This window comes from Leucopleurus acutus (assembly GCF_964270905.1).
Source record: "Leucopleurus acutus genome assembly, chromosome: 6".
Classification (NCBI taxonomy): domain Eukaryota; kingdom Metazoa; phylum Chordata; class Mammalia; order Artiodactyla; family Delphinidae; genus Leucopleurus; species Leucopleurus acutus.
This window is the reverse complement of record NC_139149.1, coordinates 116,408,798-116,415,227: the sequence shown is the minus strand read 5'-3', so window position 1 is coordinate 116,415,227 and position 6,430 is coordinate 116,408,798. Positions and strand designations below refer to the sequence as shown.

Sequence of the window (6,430 nt, the reverse complement as noted above, 5' to 3'; positions counted from 1 at the left end):
TGGTGCACAGAATGCAACTGGTTTTATAGTTGATTATGTATTCAACAACTTTAAAAACTTCCTTATTACTCTAAAAATGTACCTGTAAGTAATTTTGGATTTTCTACACTTACATTGTCAAATAAGTTCTGTTTTCACCTTTCTAATTCTTATATCACTTATTTTGTTTGGTTGCTAATTGCCTTAGTGGACCCAACTCAAAAGTAAAGCTTTAAATTTTTCACCATTAGTTATAATGCTTGCTGTGGGTTTTTTTAATAAATAACCTGTGTCAGAACAAAGACATTCCCTTCCACTCCTAGTTGCCAGGGGTTTTTTATTAAACACTTTTTCTTCATCTGTTAACATGATCATACCATTTTTATCCCTTAATAAGCTGTAAATATAGTGAACTTTGTAACTTATAAATATGGCTAGGTAAGGCTAAAACACACACATACACATACATACCTATGCCGAAGTGGGCACTAGCTCAAAACATGAGAAGTTTATCACCTGTTTAGCCAGGATGGTAGCTGGATTGGCAGGAAGCTCTTCACAGGCCACCACCTTGTAACTCCTCCATCCCCAGGGGGCTGGTCATCATCTGCACCGGGAAAGCAGAAGGGGAAAGAGATGGGGAGGAGGCCCACGTGCTCTCTTCCTAAAAGCCTTAGCCTGGAGGCAGCATTCCACTGATGAGGTCACCTGGTCGCAGCTGGGTGCTTCACAGTTAGAGAGCCAGCGGACACCAATATAAACCCAAGGTGGTCTTAATGCATTATAGTTTATATATTGCTAAATCCAGTTTTCTGAGTTTTCTTTAGCGTTTTGCATCCATGCACACGTGACACAGACCAGTATTCTCTTCCTCCTGCTGCCTTTGCTGGGTTTTGCCATCGAGGGTGTGCTAGCGTCACAACATGACTTTGGTTGTGCCGGTGGTAAACGCGTGGCCTCTCAGCCCTGACCCCACTTCCCACTGTCCTGCTTCTGGTCCAGACCACGTCTTCCTTGCAGCTGGCGCAACGTCAGGCTCTGTCGCTAGAGGGAGCTGGAGGGGCACTGGAGGAGCAAGTTTCTCCTTCTGGCTCTGGGCGCCTTCCTTCCTCCTGGCTCCCCGGGGGGTTGGCTGGAGCGCTGTGCACCCAGGAGCTCGCCTCCCAGTAAGCTTCAGGGCACCTGAGGTGGCTTCCTGGTGGGGAGCTCAGGGGCAGCCCTGTAAGCGGTTTCCAGAGGGTTCAAGGGCACTCCCTGGAGGGCTTCTCAGCAGCTCACCAGCAAGCCCAGCCACGACCCAGCAGGCTTCTAAGCCAAGTTGACAGCACCCCCTTCCCCAGGGCAGCTTCCAGGTGAATCACGTAGGCACCCCAGTGCGGGGGAGGGGGGCGCTGGGGATAGGGGGTCCCGCCTTCCACTAGCTCCGAGCTCTTGCCCATCAGTCACACGGACCAACTCTGGCCCAGATCAACCCTGCGAACTTTTCTGCCGTCTGTCTGTTGAGTTAAAACACCACCATCTCCAACAAGGTGTCAATCCAGCCTTGGGGAGGGCTCCCTGCCTTCCACATTTGTTCCTTCCGTGGGCACTCTCCCTTGGGGTATTCCTTCGAATGCTCTTTTTTCTCCCTGGAAATAGTTAATAATCCTTATCTCAAACCTTCCTTGCTCGTATTATCGTGCGGTTGCGTGTGCTGGACTGGACCCTGACCGATACAGAACTGGTGCCGGGAGTGGTCACAGGAGATGGGCGGCACAGTGGGGTCTGGGAATTGGTCTGCTGTGGTTTCGAGCTTAAGTAGTGTTGAGCTCATTGCCACTGGGGCACGGCAAGATGGTGACCCGTGGCACGCCCGCATGCACCAGTATCAGAATTAATCGGGCCATCGCCTTTGGTTGCTTGTGATGAAGTGCTGACTGAAGCAAGTGACTTGGAGCACCTGTGGCTACTGAACCTTTTTTTTTTTTTTAATGGTATTAAAGATGGCTACAGGCAGTACAGTATGGGATAGAGCTTTGAGTGCACTGGAGTGCACACAGAGAGAAAATGACAAGTCATGGTGACTTAACTCTCAGGACAAGTAATAGTGAGAACCAGAATACTTCAGTAAAGAACCTCTTTCTTTTTTTGCAGTCATTTTGTTCATTGTATTGCTTGTGAACAGCTAGATTCAGTCTCACCAGCATCTCAAGGGAACGTCAGGCACTGACTGAGAAAGGGTGGGAACATGAAACTGGGGTGGGGACATTTGGTTAGATCCAGGGAAACTGACCGGCCTAAAACCCCAAGTTGTTCTAAGCCTCCCTCACCAGTAGAGGTCGTCTGTCCGTGGCGTCTTCCTTTGCTTGAAAATCCGTTGACACCCTTGCCAAGGGGAGACGCCTTGAAAAGGGACAGCTATTCTCAAGACCCAGCACAACTACCCCCTGTTGCCACCAGTCACGTGACTAAGGTCAAAGCACAGCATGCCCCAGTGGGACAGGAACACACAATGCTAACCCACCTAGAAAATGAGCAAGCCTTTTCTAACATACACCAGAAACATGGGAAACACATGTGAAGTGGATTCTAAGGGTGTTAGACCACAGAGGGTGGGACATAACACTAGATCAGGCCAAATTTATGGACGATGGTAAAGGGACTAGAGTTCAGATTTAATGCACTCATTTGAGCAGCTGGAGGCGTTTCTAAACAACATATCTGACTGTCTGACTGAGACTTATCCTCAGAAATGGCCTACATTTAGCTAGGGTGAGATGCCAGAGCTTCCCTGGCATGGAGGAGGGAATCCAAAGGCCTAGGGAGATAGGAATGTCGGACTGGATTCATCCCGTGTGACCTGCACACCTACCTCCCAACTACGGATTTCCGGAAGACCCGGAAGACGTTCCTTTCACTAGGGCACCGAGAAACCCCTTAGTAAGAGGGGCACTCACGTGCTTGGAAGGCTTTGGGATTGTTCTCCTTGACGGCACGCATGGTGGTGGGGATGCTGCCGCTGAGGTGGGCTCCCCAATTTCAGTGGAGATGATGGGATTCCAGAGGAGCAGAGGCCAAACGGCAGGAATCGACCACCAAAGGCAAGGGGGGTGCATCCACCGAGAGAGACAGCAGACGTGTACCCCCAATCAGAACACCTTGGTCCCCAGGGGTCTCTAACAGTGGTTCACTGAACACAGTGCTCCTAAGAGTACTGACTGATCTATAAAACAGGGGCGGGGGGGGGGGAAACAAAAACAAAAAAAACCTTTAGGCCTAAGAGCCAAAACCCTGACTTGAGTCCCAACTGTGGCTAGGAACGGCCCCTCACCTGGTTCAGACCCAAGTCAATTCACAGGCCAGACCCCTTGACTGCAGGGGAGGCTGGGTCTGAGACTCCTCCCCCAAGCCTTCCCAAATCCCAGCTCCACTGCTCAGCTGTGATACTGGAACTGGAACGATGTTAAGCTGGTCAGGAGAGGGCGCTGGAGGGATGCTGGAAGGAGGGGGGTTTCTCTTCGTAGTTCCATAGTGCTTCCCTTCTTTCTAACCCCCTAGGCACCTGGCTGGCATACGACACCGGTGGAGCATACCTGCTGCAGTGTCAGCGGCACCCAGCAGGCAGCTTTCCGGGTGAGCTCCTCAGGTATCCTAACAGGCTTCCCAGAAACTTCAACTTCCCCACAGGCAGCCTCCCAGCTTTCCCCGGGAGTCCAGCCTGCTCCCGCCAGTGTCCCACCAGGTTCAACGGAACCCCGTGCAAGCAGCTTCCCAGCGAATCTCTCTGGCACGCCAACAGGTGGTTTCCTGCCCACCAGCCTCGGTCCAGCAGCCCAGGGTAACCCAGTGAACCTCTCAACCCTGGAGCAGGTGCAACCACTACAGAACCTTTAGGTTATTTGCTGATGGTAAGCTTGGAGAGACATGCATCTGGAGGCCTGGAGAATTTCTATACACTCATTTTTCAGAGCCAGCACACTTATGAATGTGTGTTTAAAAGGGGCACACTGCCCCCTAACTTTGCCACAGACTCCCCTGTTCCCTACTATTACGCCTAGTGTTTCTGCACTAATTATGGCTCCTACACGGCCCCTGTGGGTCTTATGGTCGATGACACATGCCTACCAGGTTCTTAACTTCAGGAGACGAGGCTCCTAGAGAGGTGCTGGGAAAAAGCTTCCCCTCAGCAGTGCTGGGGAATTGTGAGACACCCCCTGGATACAAGGGACCAAACTCATACAGCTCTGAGATGCACTGGGGCTGTCACACCAACCACCCGTCCTCAGGGTGATCTCTGTGTCCAAAATAATCCTGCTTTCCAGCCCATGGGATTCAGCCCACTAAGCGTCAGTCATTCCCCAAAGGTCTTGGGCAGCAACACAAACTAAGCCAAAAGGAGACAGAGTTTTTCCCTATCATCTTCTCTCCCCTTCCCCACCCGCCCTCTTAATGCTGGCAGACCCCAATCCTGTTCTCAACTCACCCTACACAGTAAGCCGAAATCCCCAGATTCAAGGTGGCCTCAGTTACAAGGCCTTTATTTCCACACCCAGCAGACTAATGGGAGGCAGGCAGTTCCCTTGGAAGTCTGACTTGGAAGCTGGACAAATCCATCGAGAGTCACATGAGGCCAACAAGGTCCCTGAGAAAAGGTAAACCATCCCTGAGAGCCACAGAAAGGACCCAGGTGAGGTCCTCCTAGCCATTGCTGGGTCACACCCAGGCCCTCACTAGCCAGGAAGGAAATGAGGCCCATCAACAGGCCCAGGCTGCTCATGGGTCCCTCCAGGGACTGGAAGGAGCACAGGTGACGAGTCCCTCCCAGCTGGCAGAGTGGTGAGATGGCTTCTGTCATGGGCCCTGCCAGCGAGAGAACTCTGGCAAGGGCCCCGGGGCAGGTGAGAGCACCCGAAAGCTCCCCACACACCTAGCACTCATCAGGAATATCCCATTTGACCCTACAAAGCTCTGCTTCCAGCCAAGGGCATCCTCACAGAGGCTCCCTCACCTCGTCTCTGGCACGCGTCCTGTTCCGCTGAACGAGGAGAGAGCACGTTCCCTGCACACTAAGGCATTTCCCCAGCATGAACTTCGTGATGCTTTACGAGGTGAGGCCCTTGACTGAAGGTTTTCTCACATCGGCTGCACTCATAGGCCTCTCTACCGCGAACTCTGCTGCTAAATGAAGAAGCCTCTTGGGTGGAAGGCCTTCCCCCATCTCTGCATCCATGAGGTCTTCCTCGAGGGTGAACCTGCCAGGGGTGAATGGGGTTGGACCTGCAGCTTAACGCTTTCTCACACTGGACATACTCAACAGACTTCCATGCAGTACAAGATTGACGTTTTGGCAGGAGGTTTTCCCACGTTTGCTGCACTCCTAACACTTTCCTGGGCGGTGAACTTCCAGTGTAAATCAGAGCACACCTTTGGCAAAACGCTTTCATTCCACGCATTCAAAGGGACTTTCTCTAGTGTAAACTTTCCGAGGCCGACTGAGCTTAGAGATGTCGCTAAAGGTTCTCTGATGTTACTGCACTCATCAGGCTTTTTTTTTTTGGGGGGGGGGGAGGGCGGGGGCGGTGCTGCGCCCTTTGGCTTGCGGGGATCTTAGTTCCCCGACCAGGGATCGAACCCGTGCCCCCTGCAGTGGAAGCGCGGAGTCCTAACCACCGGACCGCCAGGGAAGTCCCAGGCCTTTCTGCTGTGAACCTTCTGGTGCCAAGCAAGAGTGTATCCTTCGCTGAATGCATCCTTCCCACGGCGGCTGCACTCATAAGGCTCTTCTCCAGCGTGGATTCTCCGCCGTTGAAAAAGGCGGGGGTTACCTGCACTCAGACCTGCCCCGGTGTGGCGGCCGTAGGCTCCCTCCCACTTGCCGTACAGTCCGGGGTGAGCGGCCTCCCAGCCTGCGGCGCTCCTGCCGGCCTTCCCCGTCCTGGTGCTGGAGGAGGCCGGCGCTGGACCCGTCCTCCCCGCACACTAAGGGCTTCTCTGACACGTGGATCCACAGTGCCTCGCCACGAGGCCCTACCCTGCCCGCCTCTGCTGGGTTTCTCTCGGCTGGGCTGCTTTGGGGCCGGGAGCGCTGAGGCCGAAGCCTCTCCCACACGCCTTCTCACTGCAGCTTCTGCCCGCGGCGGCTCCTCGGTGCTCAGCCAGGAGCAACTCGTCTTTCCAGCCTGGGCCACACATCTCAGGGAACGCGCCCAAGCAGACGGACCTGCGAGGGGGCGTCCCGACCTGAGATGCGCTTACAAAAGCGCCCCGCTCGGCCGGTGCCTCCCGCTCTACGCCACACCGACCACCCGGGGCCGCAGGTGCCAAGTTCCCCCACGTCCAACCTCCACGCAGCAGGCGCCGGGCCACTCCTCCTGGGAGAAGCACATCCTCGGAGACCACGCGGCCCTGCCGCCAGGGGAGCCCCAGCCGAGAATCCTCCAGGACCACCCCACCCAGCTCTCGGGTCCTTCGG

General features: G+C 54.1%; 1 long non-coding RNA gene across 1 annotated transcript; it reads right to left on the bottom strand.

Moving 5' to 3' along the window:
- Positions 1 to 4,493: 4,493 nt before the first annotated feature.
- On the bottom strand, positions 4,494 to 6,430 carry LOC309962732. Its single transcript, XR_014326261.1, has 3 exons — positions 6,300 to 6,430; positions 4,967 to 5,210; positions 4,494 to 4,600 (listed from the first exon to the last, which is right to left on the bottom strand). It is a non-coding gene; the product is annotated as an uncharacterized lncRNA (long non-coding RNA).